At 45.4% G+C, this 23,435-nt stretch overlaps 1 protein-coding gene across 3 annotated transcripts in view; it reads left to right on the forward strand.

Moving 5' to 3' along the window:
- ELF1 (E74 like ETS transcription factor 1) overlaps positions 1-23,435 on the forward strand; it is a 205,609-nt gene that overhangs the window by 41,745 nt on the left and 140,429 nt on the right. The window contains exon 1 of one of the 3 annotated variants that reach the window (XM_040341328.1): positions 14,201-14,359. The exons of 1 other annotated variant lie outside the window; for it this stretch is intronic. The gene's annotated coding sequence lies outside the window, so the exon portion shown is untranslated. Of the gene's footprint in view, positions 1-14,200; positions 14,360-23,435 lie in introns of those variants that run through there. One more of the 3 variants, XM_040341323.1, reaches the window with a different exon arrangement.

Consider the following 23,435-nt stretch of genomic DNA (forward strand, 5'->3'; position numbering starts at 1 on the left):
TTTAAAATTTTGGACCGAAGGACAATAGACCGATGGGCCGTACACACGGTCGGTTTGGACCGATGAAACTGAACCTTGGTTCATTGTCATCGGTTTTGTCCGACTGTGTGTACGCGGCCTGAGCTAATCCGGCAGACTGTAATGTATTGTAGGTTATGGTGCATCCGTCAATAAGTTACCAGGCCTCTCCCAATGTACCAGCCTTCCGCTTGGTCCTTTCCGGGACAGGTGAATTGAAATCTATGAGCTGCGACTTGTCATGCAGATTTTATGTGTCCAAAGTCACATGACAAGTGGCACTAGTGTGAACAGAGTCTTATTGCTTCTGCACATGTGTAAAACTTCCATTTAGATCAGAGGTCTCCAAACCTTCTAAACAAAGGGCCAGATTACTGTACTTTAGACTTTACGAGGGCCGGACAGTGAAAAGTTCCCAACATCACTGGGAAAACATAATGCCCCATTGTTTGTTTCAATGGGAATAATTTGTACCTCATCAATGGTGTGATTGGGCCCAATTGCTGGTGTCATTGAGAACAATTGTGCCCCATTGTTGGTATTATTTGAGAGGAATTGTGCCCCATCACTGATGCCATTGGGCACCATTATTGGTGTCACTGAGAGAAATTATGCCCCATTGTTGGTGTCATTGTGAGGAATTTAGCTCCATCGTTGGTTTTATTGGAAGAAATTTTGCCCATCATTGGTATAATTGAGAGCAACTGTGTCCCATCATTGGTGTCCGTGGGAGGAATAATGCCCCAATGTTAGTATCAGTTGATGAAATTGTGTCCCAAGCAGGGCTGATCCCCCCTATAGGCTCACTATGCAAGGCGCTTAGGGCCCCACAAAGCTGTGAAGGGCCCCCCAAATTACTAGAGGCCCCTGCCTGGTGAGAAGTAATTTTCGCCCCCTCACCCCGCTTCTCAACTCGCTGGCTGAATGGGAGAAGAGGTAAGAAGTCAGCACCCCCTGTTTCTCAATTTAATGTAAGATGTAATTTCCGACAGCAGAACACCCCCTACCCCCACTTCTCAACTTTCTTTAATGTGACATGTCACTGTCGTCAGCGCACCCCGCTTCTCATTTTTAATGTGCCATGTAATTTTGCTTAGGGCCCCAGAGAGGTCAGAATCGGCACTGGTCCCAAGGGCCGGATAAAAGCAAGCAAAGGGCCACATCCGGCCCCCGGGCCGCAGTTTGGAGACCACTGATTTAGATCAATGCAAAGTCATCTATTAGGCTGGATTCACATCTATGCATTTTAATGCTTTTTGCAGATTTTCACTACAGAACGTGTTCCATGGGAAACCATGTTAAATGGACTGTAGTGCAAATCTGCAGAATGCAAAAAGCACTAAAAATGCCATAGGTGTGAATCCAGCTTTAATTGGACACATGCAGCTTCCTGTGGGCGGTACAGGAAGAAGAACCAAAAATTGAGGAATTACTGTTCAAAAGTATGACAGGATAGGTTTTGTAATTTTTTTGCATGTAATGATCATCACTCATACAATTGTTTTACATTTTTCAGTTAAATATTGTGTATGACTATTTTATATTTATGGTTTCCAGCCAGCAGCTGGAGCCCTAGGCCCCGTACACACGAGAGGATCTATCCGCTGGAATTGATCTGCGGATCAGTTCAAGCGGATAGATCCGCTGGTGTGTACAACCCAGCGGATCTGTTTCCGCAGATTTTTATCCCCTGGGATGGATTTCAAGCGGATAAAAATTTGAAAACATGCTTTCAAATCTATCCGCTTGAATCCATCCCAACGGATTGATCCGCTGGTCTGTACAGACTCACCGGATCAATCCGTCCGAATGGATCCCCCGCATGCGTCGTAATGATTCGACGCATGCGTGGAATTCATTATATGACCGCGTCGCGCACGTCGCCGCGTCATCATCGCGGCGAAGGCGCGACACGTCATCGCGATGGGATTTCGGCGCGGATTTCGATCCTATGGTGAGTACACTCCATCGGATCCAAATCCGTGGAAATCCTCGAGAGGATTTATCCGCGGAAACGGTCCGTTGGACCGTATCTGCGGATAAATCCTCTCGTGTGTACTAGGCCTTAGGCTACTTTTTCATAGTTTACTAGGCTAATCTTAGCTGCTTTGCTGAAAGAAAAAAAAAAACACAGGCAGCTAACTCTACTGTAATATCTCTTTAGAAATAACTGATAATTCTCTGCAACATCTTGCAATCAATTTTATTTGAAAAACTAATATTCTATTAAACAATAAGGCCCCTTTCACATTAGCGGACCGTTCGTCCGTTTATTACAAGTCCGTTTACGGACTTGTAATGCATCCCTATGGGATCGCGTCCGTTAACGTCCGCAACCATCCGCGTCCGTCAGGATCCGGTTTTTCGGACGGAAGAAAACCCTATTTTTCTTCCGTCCGGCTGAAAGGATCGGATGAAAACGGACAGACGGTCCGTCTTCATCCGATTCGCCATAGGGGAGAGCGGAGGAGAGACAGGGCGGTCTCTGCACAGTGTGCGGGGACCGCCCTATCCGCCGACAGCTCAGCGGGGATTACGGAGGATCCCCGCTGAGCTTTTGCGGACACAAAAACGGTCCGCTCCGTGTGAAAGGTGCTTAAGAAATATGAAATTGTTTGTTTTTAAACTTAGAAGATAATGTTGCAAAACTGTTCAGTCTCCTGATTTATATATTTTTTTGTGTAAATATAATATATTACTTTTTTTTTCTCTCTGGTGATTTGGAAGCACTCTTTTTTTGTATTTTTTGTGTAGCTATATTTCTTGTTGTTTGGCCTCTTTAACACATCTTCCTGTCTGGTTTATCTGAGAGTTTGTTTCGTTTGCTTGATGTACCACAAGAAGGGAAGTGACTGTTCCAGAACAGCTATATGCTAAAGTTACCATTGTATAGAAGCCCCTTCCTTTCCAGTGCATTACTGAAGAGTTCTGCTCAACACCCGCTTACATTTCTTCAGGCAACATTACAAGAACTTTAGTGCAATTTGAGGACAACTCTTTATATTAAAGGAAAATTAGGCTGCTTCTGTTCTGAATATGCTAGTTCCCTGGCTGTTTTTGTCTTTAACCACTTAAGACCCGGACCTTTAGGCAGCTAAAGGACTCGGCCAGGTTTTGCAATTCGGCACTGCATCGCTTTAACAGACAATTGCGCGGTCGTGCGACGTGGCTCCCAAACAAAATTGACGTCCTTTTTTTCCCACAAATAGAGCTTTCTTTTGGTGGTATTTGATCACCTCTGCGGTTTTGATTTTTGCGCTATAAACAAAAATAGAGCGACAATTTTGAAAAAAAATGCAATATTTTTTACTTTTTGCTATAATAAATATCCCCCAAAAATATATAAAAAAAACATTTTTTTCCTCAGTTTAGGCCGATACGTATTCTTCTACCTATTTTTGGTAAAAAAAAATCGCAATAAGCGTTTATCGGTTGGTTTGCGCAAAATTTATAGCGTTTTCAAAATAGGGGATAGTTTTATTGCATTTTTATACATTTTTTTTTTTTACTACTAATGGCGGCGATCAGCGATTTTTTTCGTGATTGCGACATTATGGCAGACACTTCGGACAATTTTGACACATTTTTGGGACCATTGTCATTTTCACAGCAAAAAATGCATTTAAAATGCATTGTTTATTGTGAAAATGACAATTGCAGTTTGGGAGTTAACCACAAGTGGGCGCTGATGGGGTTATGTGTGACCTCATGTGTGTTTACAACTGTAGGGGGGTGTGGCTGTAGGTGTGACGTCATCGATTGTGTATCCCTATAAAAGGGATCACATGATCGATGACACCGCCACAGTGAAGAACGGGGAAGCTGTGTTTACACACAGCTCTCCCCGTTCTTCAGCTCCGGGGACCGATCGTGGGACTACAGCGGCGATCGGGTCCGCCGGTCCTGGTCACGGAGCTTCGGACCGGGTAGCGGGCGCCCGCGACCCATGGCTGGGCACTAGCACAGGACGTACCTGTACGTGCATGTGCCCAGCCGTGCCATTCTGCCGACGTAAATGTGCAGGAGGCGGTCCTTAAGTGGTTAAAGCGGACCTTCAGTCAGTTTTTCATCTTTCTATCTATTAAAGGGATTGTAAAAGATTGTCTTTTTTTTTTTTTTTAATAACAAACATGTTATACTTGCCTCCACTGTGCAGTTGGTTTTGCACAGAGTGGCCCCGAACCTGCTGTTCTGGTGTCCCTCGGCAGCTGTCTCGGCTCCTCCCCGCAATATCTAACCCCCCTCTGAGAAGCTCTATCCCTGAGGGGATTAGCTTACAGGCGCGCTCCCTGTCATATACGTTGTGTCCATAGACACAGTGTATGACTCTGTCCCGTCCCCCCGCGGCCACATCATTGGATTTGATTGACAGCAGCGGGAGCCAATGGGATCAGGTATGTTAAACGAGGGGGGGGGCCCATGACAGTGAGGCGGTTTTTCACCTAAACGCATAGGATGCATTAAGGTGAAAAAACACGAACCTTTACAACCCCTTTAAATCTTCTGCCCTTGTTGTTTTAACTGTGGATAGTACAAAAAAAAAATGTCTGCCAATATATACCTTATACAGCCCACTTCCTGTTTTTTTTGTCTGGTCATTAGCCTAGGCTTATGTCATTATGCACAGCTCTCTCTTTCACTCTCGTGATATTTCCCCAGGAAGCAAGGGGAGATGAGTCATACGAGGGCCAATGAGACCTGCAGAGCTGAAGGTGTGCCTCTGTGTAAATCCAAGGATGTAAACAGGCAGTAGCTTCAGCTGCCCACAGTTGACATGACTCCAGCCAGACTCAGCGGAGGGAGATTTCTGCAGCATATTTGGCAAGTACAGAATCGCAGTATATATAAAATATGCAAAGTGGTTGGAGGGAAACTTCAGAATGGCAAAGCTGTTTTTATTACAAATTATGTGAGCAGACTGCAGTTCATCTTTAATGGCCTAAGACAACAATGTGTGTGTTTGTTTTTTTCTTTTCAAATAAATCCCTATGGAGACTCCTTGGATCCTATGCCGTACATGGGACCTCGGCTTCTGCCCAAGTCAAAATTAGGACCCAACTCTCCCTATCACTAGCCCTAATCCCCGTCTTTCAAGCATTATGCCAGAGCCTCTAATGCCCTCTGTAATTCTGGTATTTCATAATTCTGACAATTGTTCATTAGCAACAAGAAAAGGGACAACATTCCAATTGGGGATACATTGAGCCCCATTCACAGCATGAGCCTGGGATCCTAGAGGCTCTACGGGGGATATATTTTGTGGCTCTATCATGAGAAAATATGGGACTGCCATTGCTGACCTTTCCTTTTAAAAGTGATAGTTCTCGATGGCAATGTGTTGGCATCAGTGCTTTCTGAGCCTGTGAACTAAAGATAAGAAATTCTGGCATATTTACTGTATGCTTGTTCTGAGTACGTGGCTCAAAAGTATAAAAGCGAAACACAGCCAGGCAGCTAGCATTTTCAAAAGAAGGCTAAAAGCGGCAGCCACCATATTTTTTTTCTCATGATAGTCACTTTCAAGACTAAGGGCTCATTCACATGGGTGCACAGATCAGTACACCCACACAGTCATCTGCCTGGGAGGAAGGTGGCCAACACAGCCGCATGCAGTAAGCTTGTTAAACTCAATGACAGGCAGACGACTGCAGGGATCTTCACGCACATCCCTGGGTGTATATCTGTGCAGGACAGACTGCGTTTAGAGTTGTGCATCGATCCCACGCAGATGTACATTTGAGGATGTGCGCAAAAATCTGTGCAGCCATCAAACTGCCATTGATTTTAACAAGCTGCCTGGACCACCTATGCCTCTTGGGTGGAAAAACACAGCCCTCTGCAAGGTGTACTGATCCATATGTCTGTATAAATGCACAGCATTGTTACCTTTTTGAAGCATTTTGGGTCAGTTCAATTTAATTTTTAATGACCTGGACCACATAAGCATATTAGGACCCCCTGGTGTACTTGTTCTGGGATAGTCCATGAAAAGTATAGATGTCTGAGAATCATGATGGCTGCCATCTTCAGGAGGAGGTCACCAATGGCTGCCTAAAAAATTCACTCTATACAGGTTTCCTTTAGTATAAATAAAAGTTTGTGCGCCCCCATTGAATCTAACCTTTACCATTAATTAAAAAAATTATGAGATGGTATGTGGGGGCACTTCTCCTCAGCCTGTCCTAACTGCCAGTGATGGGTGTGCATACAGATAGAAGGTGATTCCCAGTGTAGCGCCTGTGTACTTATCAGTACAGGTGCTATGGTAAATTTAGTGGGATGAGAGACTTACTTGCTCTCATCTATGTTGATAAATTTAAATTTGGCTGTCGCCAGCCCTGAACTGTCCTGTGGGTCATTCTGTGCTTCAGAGATGCCGTTTCATCTCTGGATGGCAGGTGGCGCCAGAGGGGTCCAGGTGGAGCCGCTTCTTCCCAGCAGCCAATTAGAGGAGTTTTCCCTCGCGGAGCATGCTGGGGAGAGGTATTTCTGTGGCGGAGGCCATTGCTCTGGGTTCTTCGCGGGTTTCTGGTTCCAGGTGCGGCACCCACCTATAGGCTGTGCGCACATCACGGGCCCCGGCGATATGGCCTACCAGGCCGGTAGCCTGGAGCAACTACCAGGCCTGGAGCAACTGATGCTGCAAAGGGACCCCAGTGACTGACTGGGTTCCCCATCCCTCACCAAGAAGATCCCAAGCGAGTTGTGCTGTTCGATGGGGAGTCGGTCTGAGGTGAACCCCGAGGCGGGTGATCCAACGGGGCTTAGACGAACCATTGGGGATCTGGGTGGCCGGACACTGACAGGTTGGATGCTGCAAACTGTCAGTCGGTGACTCAAGGACACCAGGTCTACCTGAGGGAGATTTAGACTGATCATTGACAGGGAGGATTCGCTCTGCTATTCACGCTCTTGATACACCGGGCCTGTGGCAGGGGTCCCTTACCAATCCTAAAGTCCAATAGAGCCGGGTCTGTGGCAGAGACCCGTTCCTCCCCGAAAAGCTATAAGTGACGCTCTGGCTGCCAGGCCTGTGAGGGGGGGCACTTTACCCACTCCGGCTGGAGTGGCGACGTGACAGGTGAAATTATTGGAGGCAGGACTGCTTCTTTCTATCCATGGCCTGAATCTGTGAAGTTTATTCTCTTTTCACCCATCTAACCTGTCTACCTCAAGTTGACTGTTGGTCATGTTGGACCAGAAATAAAGCATTGAAAACGTCAACCAACAGTCTGGACATTCCGTTACTGCTCTCACCACTATCATACCCCTGGACACATCACGGAGGTAACTTAAATACGCCGATCCCAAATCTAACCAGCGGCTCCTGAGGGGGTAGCGCTACACCAGTATTCTTAAAGCAGGGTTGGCACATACAAATAGTTTTGGGTGTTGGGGGATGTTATGTTCGTAGCCTTCCCATCCTCCAAAAACTGAGAGAAAATTACATTTAAACAGTGTTGCTATTAGAAATGATGAAAGGTTGTACTGTAGTCCAAGATTTTCTCTTTCTAACTTTCTAAAAGCTGCAGAATCAAATGAAAGGAATGAATCCTTCAAACACTTTCACAAGCACCCTAAAACTCATATATGTAAATGTAAAGCTTCCTCTTACCCCCCTGATGGACCGTTTCTGTGATCAGTGGCCTCGCCAACCTTGAGGCATGGATTGCGTTTGACATTTGTATATCAGAGTTTCTACATTCATGGTATATTATTACTATTATACAGGATTTATATAGAGCCAACACTTTTTGCAGTGCTTTACAATACAAATGGAGACAGTACAGTAGTAATGCAATTCAAGAGGGTTAGGAGGGCCCTGCTCCAGAGAGCTTACACTCTAATAGGACGGGCAGGTGGAACAAAAAGGTAATAACCGAGGGATGAGCTGATAAGAGAAATAAGATGCAGTTGTTGGCTGAAGGCAGGATAGGCTTACCTGAAGAGATGAGTTTTCAGGGATCGCAGACAAGTAGACAGAGTAGGAGAAAAACATGCTGATTGTAATAGAGAGAGTACCAGCGGATGGGAGCAGCTCTGGAGAAGTCCTGGGGGTAAGCATGGGAGGAGGAGACCAGAGAGTTAGAGAGGTATTGGGAGTTGCAGAGAGAATGGTTTGGGTGATTTGTTAAGGCAAGATTGGTGATGTAGCTCAGGGCAGAGTTGTAAATGGCTTTGTATGTTGTTAGTATTTTGAATTTTTTGCTGGGCAGTCAGAAGCTAGTGGAGAGATTGACAGAGAAAGGTGGCAAACCCTATACCCTTAAAACTCTCTATTTTGGGTAAGTTTTGTAGCTTTTAGAAAGGTACAGCCTGCTCTAAAGGACCCTTTCTTAAGCTTGTTAACGAGAGGTCCCAGATTTGGGTGGAGAAGAGTGGGACGTTATGTGGAGTGTTCCCTTCACTCACTAGAGATCGATTAATTCAATTTAAATTCCTGCACAGGATATGTTAGACCCCAGCAAAGTTATCCAAAATTTACTTGGGTACATCGGCTGAATGTTGGCTCTGCTCACTGTCCCCCGCCAATTTTAGTCATGTCTTTTGGCAATGCCAGGTGTTCAAGGAGTTTTGGTCTGATGTTGGGCGCTGTAAAACGGAGATTACATCTATACCTGTGCCCTTGATGGTGGCGACATGGTTACTTGGCTTGGCACATACTACCGTATATACTCGAGTATAAGCCAAGGCACCTAATTTTACCACAAAAAAATGGGAAAACGTATTGACTCGAGTATAAGCCTAGGGTGTCCATCTGCATGCCTCACTGTGCCCATGCCTCACTGTGCCCATGCCTCACTGTGCCCATGCCTCACTGTGCCCATGCCTCACTGTGCCTCACGCCTCACTATGTCCATGACTAGACTTACGTTTAAAATGGTACTATATAAAAGGGGTTCCCGGCTTTAAAAAAAATTGCTGCTCCCCGGCCGTAGGTCCCCCTGACAGCAAACTTTGCACACTTGTATAGGAGAACTGGGGCTACATGTGTGCCAAGTTTGGGGTCCAGGGGACTTGGCCGGCCGGTACCAGGTCATCAAAAGTTCGGGAGATCAGCTGCAAAAAGGTGACTTGAGTATAAGCCGAGGGGGCATTTTCAGCACATTCAGACATTGTGCTAAAAAAACTCGGTGTTGATACTCGCATTACCACTAAAGTATTATTTTCCTGTAGATTGTAAAAAAACCTGGTTGACCCTGCTATTCACTGTTCCTCCCTCCTTGTCTGTGACCGCACTGCAGCCTGAGGCTGTGTAGACTAGCTATTGCCACATCTACTGAGTATGCTGCAGTTTCAGTTCTCTTCTAAAGCTCGCCATAGATGAGTTCGTTCTTTTTTTTGTTCAACCAGTGGATTGACTGACTGACTCGATTCTGCCATGCTCACATTCGAGGTGAATGGGTGAATCCTCCCGATGTGTCATTGTAGTCTGATGCCGGGGAGGCTTCCCCACTGTCAGGCCCCGTACACACGACCGAGGAACTCGACGTGCCAAACACATCGAGTTCCTCGTCGAGTTCAGTGTGGAAGCCGCCGAGGAGCTCGGCGGGCCGACTTTCCTCATTGAACAACGAGGAAATAGAGAACATGAATTTGGATGAAAAGCTATTGGTTGGGCTTTGAGGGCACACAATAGAAATACCAAATTGTACTGTGTGCCCTCAAAGCCCAACCAATAGCTTTTCATCCAAATTCTCGATATATCAGGGCGTTGGCACATTTTATACAAGTGCATTCGCGGTATCACCACGCGACACATGCACATTAAAATAGGCTTTTTCTTTTTGCGAAATAGAGAACATGTTCTCTTTTCGGCCCGACGAGTTCCTCAACGGGTTCCTCGCTGAAAAGTGTACACACGACCGAGTTTCTCGCCAGAATCCAGCTCCGACCGAGTTTCTGGCTGAATTCTGCCGAGAAACTCGGTCGTGTGTACAGGGCCTCAGAGTACACAGATCAGATTGAGAGAAAAATATTCAGCAGGGCAGTTGAACAGAAGTCAGACGGTAGATCAACGTCTGTACAACCACAGTGCTCATACAACGATCGAATTCTGGCTGGTTCCTGCTGTACCAGCCAAATTTCGAACCATCTATAGACAGCTTTAGCTGTACATAGATTCCTTTTTCTTATCTGTGTGGCCCATGTGATTATAGAGTCGCACATTTAAGCTCCTACGCAAGGGTAAATTACTCTGTAAATTCTCGGTAAAAATGCGCACGCTCGTGAAATGGCGACAAACTACAGTACCTAAAAATCTCCATAGCTGATACTTTATTTTTTTTATAGGTTACCTGTTTAGAGTTACAGGTCTAGTGCTAGAATTATTGCTCTCATTTTAACGATTGTGGCATTACCTCACGTGTGGTTTGAACATATGTAGGCATGAATCACGTATGCGCTCATTTCTGCGTGCGAGCATGGAGACACAGGGCGCTTTTACATTTTTTTTTTCACGATTTTATTTATTATTTTATTTTTTACACTGTCCCTTTTTTAATTTTTTTATTTATTTTTATCACTTTTTATTCCTATTACGAGGAATGTAAACATCCCTTAATAGAAATAAGCATGACAGGGCCTCCTTTATTGAGAGATCTGGGGTCAAAAAGACCCCAGATCTCATTTACCTATAGAAAAAAAAACATTTTGACTTTAACAAAAATAAATCCCCCCGCCCCCCCCCCCGGGGATTGATAGGTGCATGCAATCCACACCCATCCACCTCAGAGCCTTATTTTATGTATAATCTGCTGGGACTTGTAGTTCTCCAATCTCCATCTTCTCCATGAGCCCCAGGAGAAGATGGAGAACTACAAGTCCCAGCAGTCTAACTACAATAAGGCTCCGAGGTGGATGGGTGGGGATCAGGCAGTGCACGGGCTGATGACTTTTACTGTGATGTATATGGAGGGAGTGCGATGCAAATCAGGACTAATGTAAAGGAAGGTGCTATAATGTAATTTAAAGGGGGGCTGCAAAGTAAAGGGGGTGCTGTGATGTAAAGAAAGCTGTCATTTAGAATGAGGGCTGTAATGTAAACAGGGGCACTGCAATATAAAGGGGTGCTGCCATGTAAAAGGGGGCAGTGTTGTATATTATGGTTGTATTGTAAAGGTGTAGCATAATGTAAAGAGGAGCCCTGCGACTTGGGACTGGAAAGTTGCAGGATAAGTCGGACCCGATGAGAACCGTTCATATCTGTGCAACTTCAAGTCACAGCGACTTCGAAGTAGTCCGTGCATTACTTTTTTCCCACTTTGATGTGACTTGAGGTCCATAGACCTCCAGAATACACAGGCATTGCTTCAAGTCACTGCAAAACTGCAGCAAAAAATTGTGGCAGAATCTTCCGACTTTCAGGCTAACACAGTCTGAAAGTTTGATACGACTTAAAGCAATGCCTGTGTATTCTGGAGGTCTATGGACCTCAAGTTGCATCAAAGTGGGACCAAAGTAATGCAGGGACTACTTTGAAGTCGCACAGATATGAACGGTTCTCATTGGAAATCATGGGGTACGACTTGTCATGCAATGTTGAAGTCCCAAGTCGCAGGACAAGTAATGCAGTATGTCTGCAGTCTCTGGTAATCTTGTGCAGTATGACCGCAGTCTCTGGTAATCTTGTGCAGTATGTCCGCAGTCTCTGGTAATCTTGTGCAGTATGTCCGCAGTCTCTGGTAATATTGTGCAGTATGTCCGCAGTCTCTGGTAATCTTGTGCAGTATGTCCGCAGTCTCTGGTAATTTCGTTCAGTATGTCCGCAGTCTCTGGTAATTTCGTTCAGTATGTCCGCAGTCTCTGGTAATCTTGTGCAGTATGTGCGCAGTCTCTGGTAATCTTGTGCAGTATGTGCGCAGTCTCTGGTAATCTTGTGCAGTATGTGCGCAGTCTCTGGTAATCTTGTGCAGTATGTCCGCAGTCTCTGGTAATCTTGTGCAGTATGTCCGCAGTCTCTGATAATCTCATGCCCATTTAGAGTCCTTCATAACTAACAGTGTAATTTTTTAGTTTGTTTGCGCCGATCTGTAAGGCTGCGCTATATACCATGATTTGTGATGCTGGGGCTATATACTCTGTACTGTGATACTAAGCTGTATACTCCTGACACTATGAGTGGAAGCAAGTGGAATACAGGGGACGGAGTGGGTGTATTCTATAGGGTGTGTGGCTTATGAGAAGTGGGAGGGACCAAATGTGGAGGGGTGGGGTCTTGCGCCCCCCCCATCCTAAAACTTCACCAGCTGCCACTGGTGGGCGTCAAGTGTTAAATAGTGGTTTTTTTTTGTGGTTCTCCGATACAGTGAAGATCCACTTTAAGGGCATGGACTGCCTAGTGTGAATGGGCTCTAAAAGTTTTTAATGGGTTTAAACTGTTATGGTTGCAATAAATGATTGATTTCTATAATTGACAACCCATGACATTGGGGATTATTTACGAAAGGCAAATCCACTTTGCACTACAAGTGTAAAGTGCACTTGAAATTGCACTGAAAGTGCACTTGGAAGTGCAGTCGCTGTAGATCCGAGGAGTAGATCTAAAATGAGGGGAAGCTCTGCTGATTTTATCATCCAATCATATGCAAGCTAAAATGCTGTTTATTTTCCTTGCATGTCCCCCTCAGATCTACAGCGACTGCACTTTCGGTGCAATTTCAAGTGTACTTTGCACTTGTAGTGCAAAGTGGATTTGCCTTTCGTAAATAATCCCCAATGTCATGGGTTGTCCATTATAGAAATCAATCATTTATTTAGTAAATAAATAACCCCCATTGACTAAATATAGTGGCCCAGATTCAAGAAGCAATTGCGCCCGTGTAACCATAGGTTACACGGCGCAATTGCTTACTTGCTCCGGTGTAACGAGTGCTCCTGATTCAGGAACCTCGTTACACCGACTGCAGCCTAAAATCTGCGCGGCATAAGGCTCTTATGCCACGCAGATTTTAGGCTGCATTCTTGCGTGGGCCGCTAGGGGGCGCTCCCATTGTGATCAGCGTGTAGTATGCAAATTGCATACTACCACTGATTCACAAACTTGCCGTACGGAGTTTCCGTACGGCAACTTTAGCGCAAGGCTGCCCCTTCTAATAGTAGGGGCAGCCAATGCTAAAGTATAGCCGCCGGTCCCGCGACATGAAATTTGAATTTCACGTCGTTTGCGTAAGTGATTCGTGAATGGCGCTGGACGCCATTCACGTTCACTTTGAAGCAAATGACGTCCTTGCGACATCATTTGCCGCAATGCACGTCGGGAAAGTTTCCCGACGGAGCATGCGCTGTACGCTCGGCGCGGGAGCGCGCCTAATTTAAATGATTCCCGCCCCCGGTGGGATCATTTACATTGCGCGCGCTTACGCCGGGCAATTTTGCCAGCGTGCCCTCGCAATTTACGGAGCTACTGCTCCGTGAATCGCGCGCAGCGCAGATAATTTGCGGGGGCGCAGGGCAAAAACGCTGCCCTGTGCCTCCGTAAAAAAGGGGCAAATCGTACCTGAATCTGGGCCAGTGTTCATATAAGGGCACTGACATCATCAGGCTTCACCCCATGTGCATGTGATGCAAGGCGGGGCATGACCTGGCCCAGAGCCGATTGAATTTTTTTTTTAAACTGTAGTTTGACAGTTTGAATAGGGATGTGTTGGGAGGATTCCCAAGCTCTATAAAATAAATGATTGAAATAGGATTGAATCCATGAACAAAGTATCTCAGTGCTGCTGCCTTGGCCGATCAGCTCAGATTGTTTGAATCCAATCTACAGTATATCTAAATCGATTGATAGGGGAATTCTTCCTATTCAATTGTTTGCTGATATGATCAGATAATAAAATCAATTCCTATATGCCCACCATAGGACTGCCGCCTTGTTGGTACACATCAGAGTTGTAAAATCCTTCCTTTGGTTGTCTGTTTTTCTGCAGAATGTGCATTGGCTAGTGTTGTAATGAATCGGATCTTTTATTTTATAGCCTTCCTATGCTGTAGTGACAATGTCACTACTCTGTTCTGTCAGTATTTCCATCTGCCTGGCTCATGCACTTTGCTCTGTAAGTGGTTAAGGTGGGGCAGGGCGTTCCTCTTCCCATCCTGCACTGTGTGTTGTCTTACCTGCACATTTGCATGTTTGACCTAGCAGGATAATTGGGCCCCAAGCAACATGGGCGTTCCCTTCTTCACAAACACTCAGTTTCATGTGTGACTCATAAGGCTGAGGCAAAGATACCACTTCCCTAATCTATCGTAGCCATTTTAACACTGCTGTCTTTTAAAAAGCCTTTTTCTGCCGTGCGACTTTTGGAAACGTATGCATTCAGGGTACAAAGAAAGCGATGTCAAGGTAAGTGCTGTCTGTTTAGTGTCAGCCTTGAAAAGGCAAAGATGTCAGGTAAACATCGATCTCCTTGTGATAAAACCAGGGCTGCCTTGTATTACACCGCTGTCAGAACTCAGGATAACAATGCTAGAAGTCCTAATGTAAGGAGTCTTTATGTACTTGGCTGTGCCCTGGGAACCCTGGGTAGGGCATTGGGGTGAACCGTAAACGGTGTACCCTACTGTCACACCTATGGCATCACTGGCATGCAGTGCCTTTCTTTAGAGCCAAAATGATCCTTGTTGCTGGTCCAGTGACATGTTTGCTCCTGCCTGTCATGGAGAATGAAAATATATAGTTTATAAAATAGGAACTGTTGCATTAATGTACAATTTGATAGAACTGTATCAGTTCTCTTAAGCCCTGTACACACGATCCGAAAATCGTACGAAAAATGCCGCTTTCGAAACGATCATACGATAATCGTAACGTTAGTACAGAGCTTCCGAGAGCCGATCAGGACAGTTCATCCGATTTTATTCTGTCGGACATGCACGGAATTTTTTTTCGTACGATGCCAGATCGTACGATTTTCGTTTAATCAGTACAGCTGTCGTTCGAAAATGCAATACAAATGCATTACAACACATGACATCACTTCCGATTTTTTATTCTGCCGTACGAGAATTTTCGTGACTTTAGTAAACTCATCAGATTCGACGTGAGATTAGCATACAAAAAAAAACAGACGATCATTCGTCCGATAATCGTATCGTGTGTACCGGGCATTAGTTTATCACCAATGATGGACATAACTGTTAAGCTTGGGCATACACACACCGTTTTTCATCGTTCAACCAGCAGGTTGAATGGAAAAAGAAACTTGAAAGGTCTCTGCATCAACACAAGTGATACGAATGCAGGGATTTATTGTATTCTGACAGGGGGTGTCCCCCCCCCTCTTTTACAGATTACACTGATGTGTGTCTGCAGCCATTGGCTGCCTGCGCTGATTGAATGCCGTTTTTTCCAGCTAGACCGTTGAACAGAGAAGAGTGTACACATACTGAAAGTTGGCTGGTTCCTGCTGAACAGACTGACTTTTAATACATTTAAATACAGTGCCAATGTATAATCAATAAAAAGGGGTACCTACGTCCTATCGAAATGGAAAGGTTTGTATTTGTACCTGTACAGAACATGTACCTTCTGTATTGCAATTGTGCTGTCCCCCCTCTACATTGTAAATCGCTGCATAAACTGTTTGTGCTATATAAATCATATATAATAATATTTGAGGCTAATGGACTATATAAATATAGTTATTGACTTTTAGTAAATGTGTGTGTTGTTTTTTTACTTTAAAATAATAAAACACATCATACTTACCTGCTCTGCAATGGTTTTGCATAGAGCAGCCCCGATCCTTCTCTTCTCGGGTCCTCCGCTGGCGCTTCTGGCTGCTCACACTTGGTGAGTGCCCCCCCCCCCCCCCCCGGCAAGATGCTTGCCCTGGGGGTACTTGTGTGTGCTTGCTCCCTAGCCGCCTCTGTGTGTCTATGGGACATATAGAGCGTGTCTCAGTCCCATCCTCCACTCCCTCCTAAAGTGGCTTCCGCTGCTGTGTCTTAGACCCCTTTCACACTGAGGAGTTTTTCAGGTGGTACAGCGCTAAAAATAGCGCCTAAATACCGCCTGAAAAACTCCTGCACTGCATACTCAATGTGAGAGGAGCGGCGTGTATACCGCTCCTTCACCGCTCCTTCCCATTTAAAACAATGGGAAACCGCGGCAATACCGCCCGCAATGCGCCCGCGGCAAATCCGGCGGTATAGCGGCGCTATACTGCCACCGCGCCTCCCACCCCAGTGTGAAAGGGGCCTTAGCTAATAAGGAGGGAGAGACCCGGGAGAGCTGCTGCTCTTGTGTACATTGCTGGATCAAAAAAACCTTCACCCTTAATATCCACTTTATCATAATAATAACAATAGTATAATATATTATGGGTGTACTTGTAACCAAAAATAATTATTGTCTGATAGCTGAGCTGGACATAGACAAATAGATTTCTCCTATTCAGTCTGTGGGCTTAACAAAATAAATCATCAGATTGCTTCATCCACACCAACATCGCAGATGGATGGCTATTCTGCTGTGGGATTCTACACTCTGACAGCCAGTGGTGCCGATTGTCAGACTACCCTGAACACTAAGGGGCAGATCCACGTACATCGCGCATATTTCCGCCGGGCGTAGCGCATCTAAGATACGCTACACCGCCGTAACTTTTTTTTTTGAATCCTCAAAGAATGCGCGCCGTAAGTTTCGGCGGCGTAGTGTATCCTTGGCGGCGTAAAGGCGTGCAATTCAAATCGATGTGATGGGGGCGTGTTTTATGTAAATACGTCATGAGCCGACGTAAACAACGTTTTTTTGAACGGCGCATGCGCCGTCCGTGGGGGTATCCCAGTGCGCATGCTCGAAATTAAACCGGAACAAGTCAATGCTTACGACGGTGACGTCATTCTACACAAATCCCTATTCGCGAACGACTTACGCAAACGACGTAAAAAATTCAAATTTTGATGCGGGAACGACGGCCATACTTAACATTGAGTACGCCACCATTATAGCAGCTTTAATTATACGCCGGAGAAAGCCAAACGCAAACAAAGTAAAAAAATGCGCCGCCCGGACGTACGTTCGTGGATCGCCGTATCTAGCTACTTTGCATACTCGATGCGGAATTCGACGGAATCGCCACCTAGCGGGCAGCGTAAATATACACCTACGATCCGACGGCGTACTAAGATGTACGCCTGTCAGATCGATCCCTCATTCCGTCGTATCTTGTTTTGTGGATACAAAACAAAGATACGACGCGGGAACTTTGAAATTACGCGGCATATCAATAGATACGCCGGCGTAATTTCTTTGTGGATCTGCCCCTAAGTGTCTCTGACAGGGTGCAGGTGCTGTTAGGCCAACAATTTTCCACCTGGCTCTTATGATATTGGACATCAGCTTTTGTTGATATGGATGCTGCCCGTTAGGGCTACCCAAGAAGTGACTTTTGGCCAACTCAGCGTGAGTTGGCTGACAATTGATGTGCGTATGTCCACCTTTATCCATTGACGTCTATAGGCTGACTGCAGTATATTTTTAACTAAAGTTGGCCACATACAAATCAGCTCAACAGACGGATCAGAAGATCGAAGGAGCTGCATAGAATATTATTGTCTAAACAGTGAGCGCAGTCAATCTGCAGCCTCACTGTTCAGGTATTTTGACGTCCATGGGTGCCAGCTGTCAGAATACAATAGGAGGCAGGAAAGATCCGTCCATCCGCGCTGTTTAGTGTGGATGGAGGAATCTCTTATGCCTCGTACGCACGGTCGGACTTTTGGCAATGCAAAAGTCCGCCGTGAGTCAGTCGGAAAGAACAGGTTCTCTATATAAGGTCCGTCGGACTTCCGACCAAAAAAGTCCAATGGAGGCTACACACGGCCGGACTTTCCGAGAAAAAAGCCTGTCTGACTTTTTTTCTCTGAAAGTCCAACCGTGTGTACGAGGCAGTAGACCACGCCAACCAAAAAGTTAAATCAAACCTGCCTCTAGGTAATGAAGGATTTATTTTCCCCACACAATAAATCTGCTCCCTGCTCCAATAAATATGTTCCTCCTGGTGGTGTTATCATTGGCCCAGATTCAGGTACATTTGCGCGATATTTGCGGGGGAGCAGGGCAACGATTTTGCCCTGCGCCCCCGCAAATATTTTGCGCTGCCCTCGATTCACGGAGCAGTAGCTCCGTAAATTGCGAGGGCGCGCCGGCAAAATTGCCCGGCGTAAGCGCGCGCAATGTAAATGATCCCGCCGGGGGCGGGAATCATTTAAATTAGGCGCGCTCCCGCGCCGAGCGTACAGCGCATGCTCCATCTGGAAACTTTCCCGACGTGCATTGCGGCAAATGACGTCGCAAGGATGTCATTTGCTTCAAAGTGAACGTGAATGGCGTCCAGCGCCATTCACGAATCACTTACGCAAACAACGTAAAATTCAAATTTCACGTCACGGGAGCGGCGGCTATACTTTAGCATTGGCTGCCCCTACTATTAGAAGGGGCAGCCTTGCGCTAAAGTTGCCGTACGGAAACTCCGTACCTGGCTTGCGCAGGGCCCGCGCAAGTTTGTGAATCGGTGGTAGTATGCAATTTGCATACTACACGCTGATCACAATGGGAGCGCCCCCTAGCGGCCCACGCAAGAATGCAGCCTAAAATCTGCGTGGCATAAGAGCCTTATGCCGCGCAGATTTTAGGCTGCAGTCGGTGTAACGAGGTTCCTGAATCAGGAGCACTCGTTACACCGGAGCAAGTAAGCAATTGCGCCGTGTAACCTATGGTTACACGGGCGCAATTGCTTCTTAAATCTGGGCCATTGTTTTTGTCATAACTAACCGTGCTATAAAAACTGAGCAGTATAAAGATATTGTGGTTAAAGTTGACATTAGAATGACGTTGCTCTGGCCATCAGTATCTCTGACATTCTAATTGCAGGGTAGGGTAGGTTTTCTTGACACCTTCCTTTCATTATGGTTTGCAAAGCTATGGATTAGAAGAGGGCTTTGGCAAGGTTTAGGCTGAAATATGCTTTAAGTGCTAGGATTTCTTGAGTTTCAGTAATAAATATCTGGCTTCTTGCAATTTGTTTGGAAGAATTGGAGACCTCTTCACGTATGTTGTCTTCTTTAGATACCTCCTACATGTTATATGTTCATCACCTAATTTGACCGTCATTAGAATAGACTACTAGACATTAATTACTATGGTGATGCTGATGATATCAGACCATAGCAGATACCCCCTGCTGATCTTTCCTAAAAATTTCCTAAGGAAACAGCTAAAATGGGTGGCCTTGTTGACCAAAAAGCAGTTGCAGCCAATCGGATGCAGCAGCTCCGTGCCTATTTTGAACAGCTGGTGTTGCCGGCTGGCAAAATTCAATAGCTTCAGGGGGAGATCCGTACATACGGTGGGCAGAAGAACCTGTTATTTTTTTTCTGTGCAGCCTACGGCCCCTTTCAGACTGAGGCAGGAGCTGCGGTGGCGGTATAACGCCGCTAAAAATAGCGGCGCTATACCGCCGGAATTGCCGCGGGTATCAGCCGCTAGCGGTGCGGTATTAACCCCCGCTAGCGGCCGATAAAGAGTTAATATCGCCCGCAATGCGCCTCTATAGAGGCGCATTGCGGGCGGTATTGCCGCGGTTCCCATTGTTTTCAATGGGAAGGAGCGGTGAAGGAGCGGTATACACGCCGCTCCTCTCACCGCTCCAAAGATGCTGCTGACAGGAGATTTTTTTGTCTCCCGCCAGCGCATCGCCTCAGTGTGAAAGCCCTCGGGCTTTCACATTGAGTCTGCAGTGCAGGAGTTTTTCAGGCGGGATAGCAGCGCTATTTTTAGCGCTTTACCGCCTGAAAAACTCCTCAATGTGAAAGGGGCCTACAGGGTGAAGGAACAATTATCAGTGTATGGCCAGCTTTACACAGGCTTGGTGCACTGTTGTCACTGTCAGGAAACCCACCACGAGAAATGCCATGTAGACAGGAAGTGGCTAAATAAGCACTGAGAATGCAAGAAGCGATGAAAAAAAAGATTATTTTTTTAACATTATGCTAGTACTAGATCTGTCGTTTGACCTATAAACTGTACAACTCCGTTGAACATCAAACTGAAATCTTTAGGTGGAGGAAAGTAAAAATAAAAAAATAATAAAATCATATGGTTGCATAAGTGTGCACACCCTTGAACTAATACTTTGTTGAAGCACCTTTTGATTTATTACAGCGCTCAGTCTTTTTGGGTATGAGTCTATCAGCACGGCACATCTTGACTTGGCAATATTTGCCCACTCTTCTTTACAAAAACACTCCAAATCTGTCAGATTGCGAGGTCATCTCCTGTGCACAGCCCTCTTAAAGCGGTCCTCCACCCTAAAGTGGAGTCCCGCTGATCGGAACCCTCCCCCCCTCCGGTGTCACATTTGACACCTTTCAGGGGGGAGGGGGGTGCAGACACCTGTCTAAAGACAGGTATTTGCACCCACTTCCGGCCACACGCTACGGGCGAAAGACGGGCATTCCGTCACATCCCGTCTGTCGCCCGTTGTGTGCTGGGAACACTCGGCTCCCAACACACAGCGTGTGAGCCAATCGGCGGGCGCAGCGCGACTCGCGCATGCGCCGTAGGGAACCGGGCAGTGAAGCCGCAGCGCTTCACTTCCTGGTTCCCTGAGCGTGGATGGAGGGGGGAGCAGCAGAGAGACGAGCGATCGCTCGTGCTCTGCTGCGATCAGCGCTGGACTCCAGGACAGGTAAGTGTCCTAATATTAAAAGTCAGCAGCTGCAGTATTTGTAGCTGCTGGCTTTTAATATTTTTTCCCCGTGACACATCCGCTTTAAGATCACCCCACATATTTTCAATTGGATTTAGGTCTGGGCTCTGGCTGGGCCATTCCAAAACTTTAATCTTCTTCTGGTGAAGCCATGCCTTTTTTGATTTGGATGTATGCTTTGGGTCGTTGTCATTCTGAAAGATGAAGTTCCTCTTCATGTTCTGCTTTCTAGTAGAAGCCTGAAGGGTTTGTGCCAATATTCACTGGTATTTGGAACTGTTCATAATTCCCTCTACCTTGATGAAGGCCCCTGCTCCAGCTGAAGAAAACAGCCCCAACGCATGATGCTGAGACAACCAAGCTTCTCTGTGGGTATGGTGTTCTTTCGGTGATGTGTAGTGTTGCTTTTGTGCCAAACATATCTTTTGGAATTATGGCCAAAAAGTTCCACCTTGGTTTCATCAGACCATAACACATTTCCCCACATGCTTTTGGGAGATTTCTGATGTGTTTTTGCTAAATGTATCCGGGCTTGGATGTTTTTCTTCGTAAGAAAATGCTTCTGTCTTGTCACTCTACCCCATAGCCCAGACATGAAGAATACGGGAGATTATTGTCACATGTACCACACAGCCTGTACTTGCCAGATATTCCTGCAGCTCCTTTTAATGTTGCTGTAGGTCTCTTGGCAGCCTCCCTGAGCATTTTTCTTTGCATCTTTTCATCAATTTTGGAGAGGTCTAGTTTTTGGTAATGTTATTGTTGTGCCATATTTTCTCCACTTGATGAGAACTGTCTTCACTGTGTTCCATTATATATCTAATTGGAATTTTTTTTGTATCCTTTTAACAATGAGATAGATCCCTCTGATGCTTTGGAAGCTCTCTGTGGACCTTGGATTTTGCTGCAGGGTGTGACTAAGAAAATGTCAGGAAAGACCTACTAAAACAGCTGAACTTTATTTGGGTTAATCAGAGGCACTTGTGTACTGACTCCTATTTAACACAAGTTTGAACACAGCTACAACCCCAGTAAGAGGGTGTGCACACTTATGCAACCACATTTTTTTTTGTTTTTTATTTCTATTTAAAAGATTTCAGTTTATTTTTTCAACAGTTTATAGGTCACATTAAAGGTGGAAAAAGTTCTGAAATTATTTATCTGTGTCTCATTTTTTTTTTTTTACATCACAGAAACCTGACATTTTATCTTTAAGGAGTGTGTGGACTTTTTATATCCTCTGTATGTTTTGAGAAAACCAGAAAACGGAGGTAACCTTAGGCCACATCCTTTATGTTTTGGAAGATCAGAGAACCTAGATGAAGTGACAAGTTTGTGGTTGTAAGCGAAAAGCAACTCAAGATGCCCCATAAATACGGACTGAAAACTGCTTTATTAACCCAAATGATTCCTATTTTTTCCCTCATCTGCACACTCCAGTTCAGCAGGATGATGGCTACGGTCAATCCTGCGTGTATCGTGTGATCATTTATTTTCTCGACACTTTATACATTATGAACATTCAAGTTACAATGTCTAATACAGGGATCCTCAAACTACGGCCCTCCAGCTGTTGCGGAACTACACATCCCATGAGGCATTGTAAAACTCTGACATTCACAGACATGACTAGGCATGATGGGAATTGTAGCTTCTGAACAGCTGGAGGGCCGTAGTTTGAAGACCCATGGTCTAATAGGATAATTCTTGAATAGGCCTTGTGAGATTTGACTAACTGTCACTGATAGACTTATGGAAAATGTAGTGCAATCTGAGGGTATTGAGTGCCACTATAGGGTTTAATTACTAAAGGCAAATCCTCTGCACTTCAAGTGCACTTGGAAGTGCAATCGCATGCAAGGAAAATAAAAAACAACATTTTTGCTTCAACATGTTTGGATTATAAAATCAGCAGAGCTTCCCCTCATTTCAGATCTTCCCCTCAGATCTACAGCAATGACATTTCCAAGTGCACTTTCAGTGCAAAGTGGATTTGCCTTTAGTAAATCAACCCCTATATGTCTCAAATGAATCTGCTTCTCCACAGCAGCCTTTTGCTAAGAATTTTCACTGGACTTTGCTCCTTGGCTGAAAATAAATCATCCCCCCCCCCCCATCAATTTCACAATTTCCTTTTAAAAAGTATGGCTATCTGTGTCCACCAAGAGGAGGAATCTGCATGATGTTTGACAGTGGTGGTACTAACTAGAGAGTGTAGGCTGAGTGATGGGCATTGACAGGGGGGTGGAGAACTCCTCTGTCATTGCTGTAACCACTGTCAGCATCGTTCTGCTACAATAGGAAGTCTGCTCAATGCTGGAGTATTTCTTCTGCTGAATTGTGAATGGCTCTACCTCTGCAACTTGCTTAATTTAAGTTTTTTTATTATTACCGTGTTTCCCCAAAAATAAGACCTACCCTGAAAATAAGACCTAGCGTTATTTTCCGGCAGAGCTGCGATATAAGCCCTACCCCGAAAATAAGCCCTAGTTAAAAATGCTTGTAAAATCCTAAAATCCACTCTATTACAGTAGTATATAATGTACAATATGTGTGTTTCTGTAATATAATTGTGGGGAAGAGAGCTCCGGCGGGTCACAGAAGCGCAGAATGGTGCTATAACAAAGGTATTTGGCACAATTATATTACAGGGACACGCACATTGTACATTATATAATACTGTAATAGAGTGGATTGTAGGATTTT

Source organism: Rana temporaria, chromosome 2 (assembly GCF_905171775.1).
Source record: "Rana temporaria chromosome 2, aRanTem1.1, whole genome shotgun sequence".
NCBI classification, from domain to species: Eukaryota; Metazoa; Chordata; class Amphibia; order Anura; family Ranidae; genus Rana; species Rana temporaria.